This window comes from Macrobrachium nipponense, chromosome 46 (genome assembly GCF_015104395.2).
Source record: "Macrobrachium nipponense isolate FS-2020 chromosome 46, ASM1510439v2, whole genome shotgun sequence".
In the NCBI taxonomy this organism is placed as follows: Eukaryota; Metazoa; Arthropoda; class Malacostraca; order Decapoda; family Palaemonidae; genus Macrobrachium; species Macrobrachium nipponense.
The window spans coordinates 31,973,767-31,976,808 of NC_061106.1; the positions used below are offsets into that span (position 1 = coordinate 31,973,767).

At 40.0% G+C, this 3,042-nt stretch overlaps 1 protein-coding gene across 1 annotated transcript in view; it reads left to right on the plus strand.

Annotated features, from left to right (window-relative positions):
* Positions 1-1,668: 1,668 nt before the first annotated feature.
* Positions 1,669-3,042, plus strand: part of LOC135214883 (dystrophin-like) — a 1,767,410-nt gene continuing 1,766,036 nt past the window's right edge. Inside the window, exon 1 of the mRNA XM_064249322.1 lies at positions 1,669-1,807. The gene's annotated coding sequence lies outside the window, so the exon portion shown is untranslated. The remainder of the gene's footprint in view (positions 1,808-3,042) is intronic.

Sequence of the window (3,042 nt, forward strand, 5' to 3'; positions counted from 1 at the left end):
GAAACCTATATCTGTTAGGCCTATCGTTATTTCAGAGAGTGGATGTCCCTCTTGAGCAGGACACTGCTCCCAAGCAATACAGTAGTGTGAAATGCATCGTTGCAAAGAATACTAAGCAAAGAAACGTCAGAAAAAATACTAGATCTGTTATTCGCAAACCTCGGAGACGACGATTCTGTAAACCACATAATTACTACGTTGGAAAACATTTTATGAGTTTCTCCCCCTTACAGTGTCTACACATAGATTCCATATTCCTTTCTACATACTGAGTAAGTTGTGCCTCAGAAATAAGCTGGCTGGACAAAGGGTTGTTAAATAACCTAAGTTAAGGATATTATCATAAAAAAATAATGGATTTTACATTTACGGCCATTTGAAGATTTTCTCAATTAGAATACATTCGGTATTTTTGAGCGGAAAATACTGTTATGGGAATGCTATCAGTTTTTGTTTTGCACATTTCCGCAAATTTAATTCCATTATTCAAAAATGTGTCATGAGTGAGGCTGCCAGAGGATACACATGAATAGGAAATGGATAACGGAAATGCAGAAATACCAACTGCTGCCCTACTCAGTGATTATGTTAAAAATACAACCGAAGAAATTACTCCGGCCTTAAGAAGTAGATTGCCATCATTTTACGAGGAGGATCAACATGCATCCCCCTAAATAGCAAGAAATTAAACGCGTAAATATTAGTTCTATGAAGACCTCGATACGAACTAGTATATGGGACTACGTAATAGAACCTAACTAGGAATGAGACCTTTGATTAATCCCTGTTCATGAAAATGTTGGGAACACTTTTTTTTCCGAACAATTCGCTGAATGAGCACTTCTATATAAAAGTTTTAAGTGAAGAGATGAATTCTGTCATTGCAGGCACACATTAACTCAGTAACACCATTTTCCTGCGAAACTTTATATGAAGAGTTAAGAAATAGCCATTAATTAGCAACTTTTTTTCTTAAATTATAAATGATGTGTTTAAGCGTTAATACTTAACAAGTGGATGGATTTTTAAAGTTTTTGCGTATGCCATAGGCAGTATTTTACATGGCTCGTCTCCCCGGCATAGTTTCTGTTTGCCTGTCATGAGACAAACTACATTAACATAAATCTAATACTAAAGCTCCAGTGCACCATTTATTATACAATGAGTTCCCTTGTCAGAATATCGAAATTATTGTTACTGGTAAAAGTGGTCACGGATGAGAGCCTATTTAGACGGAGTTAATCGGGGCCATGATGTCATGACTAGTACAAGGTACGGGAGTCTGACCCAGCGACATTAGCGACTAGTCAGTCCAGCGTGCTTTCTTGCAGTCCTACGCTATGATTGAAAGCGCCTTTTGAATTCTTTCATCCATGGTTGTTTATATTGCAGCAAGTAGCAAGTTACTTGAAAGGTTTTATATATATTTTCATTCTGACTAGTATTTTTACTGACCTATCCAGGTGAGGCCCACCCCTGATTGTGGGCGTGACTGATGGGGTATTGGTTGGTGGGCGCGCTGAACCAGCGGGCAGCAGGAGCAGGCTGGGGAGGCGATGTGGGCGGAACGCACTGACATTGTCCAGAATGGAGAGGACTCATGGGAGCTATTGGGTAGGTGGGAGGGATGGGGCGGCAGGGACGCCTCAGTCTATCCGTGGTGCTGGTGGTGGGAGGATGGTGCCCGTCAGTCCCCCCTATCCTCCGTCCCGAGGCTCACCTCAGACTCATTCACATTGTCTCACTCTCACTTCTCGCACGAACGCACTCACGCGCCAAGAACGCTCCTCCTTTGGACGAGGCGGAGGTTTGGGTTTTACGGTTTTCACTGTGTAGTTCAGTGCGAGTTCCATTTCGGTGCTGTGACTTCAAGTTTTAGTCCTGCGGAAAATGATTAAATAATTTCACAGTCGTGGTGCTAGGTTCATGATGTACCGTTTGTGTGGAGTGAGTTTTGATGTCACTGAATTTCAGACGTGAAATTAGCTATTCAATGTCAGGATGTCTGTGACCGGGGGAAATCGTGACTTCACGACACAATGTATATAACTATGGAAGGATAGGCGTTATATCAATGAAGCACTTTCCAGCTGCAAGGTAAGTTGCTGATAAGCGAAATTAAATGTTTTAGAAACGCGTTGAAGGTAAACGTAGTATGGGTCTAGCAGGTGTGGCTGGATAAACCAACGAAATTTGGCATAAAAGTAGATGTTTGACAAGGACCAAATACAAAAAAAATTACCTAGATGTTTAGAACACTAGGTCTATGTTGTCAGGGCTGAATGTAGGAGATTCAAGTCTAGACAGGCAGAGACTAGCCTAACTAGTCCTGATTTACATTATGAATTCGCTTTCATGGTCTGTAATCAATTACTTAGTTGCCAATAAGGTTGAGTTAATGCTAAAGATTAATTATAAACTACCGCGATGTTGCGTGATAATGTACGTAACTACGCAAACAGCCCATGGACATTTACCAGAGTGTAGACTTTTTGTAGGCCGAACAAATCTGTTGTTTATTTATTTAAAGCCCGTGTAAATTATGCTACTTCGAGTGATCGGATAGTTCACGCAAACAACCTGTGGCTTTCAGTATAAATCTTGTCAAAACGATTACCTTTTATGGTTTGTGAAGTAGGGTGGAATGGATTCAAATAACATTTCTCGATTGTTTCCTTTTAATCTACGTCTTCATAGTACAAGTGGTTATCAGATCTCTGTTGCACTAACTTTTATACACATGTGCAGGCGATCATAAATATGCGCACATGAGTTATCTGTTAGTCCGTGGTGGTTTTACGATTTGTTTCTTTCTTGAAGTTTCAGTATGATGTGTTGCAGGATAAAAAATACTCACAAAATCCGTTTTGATGTATTCAGATACTTAAATAACAATGTTAATAGTCTTTATGCGCTAATATTGCACAGTTGTTTTTTTAACGCAAATTTTATGTCCTGTGTAAAGAGGTTAAGGATGAGTAACTAAAGAGACCACGCACCGTGTAGCTCAAATTTCCCAAGCGTAAAGGTATACAGTTCATT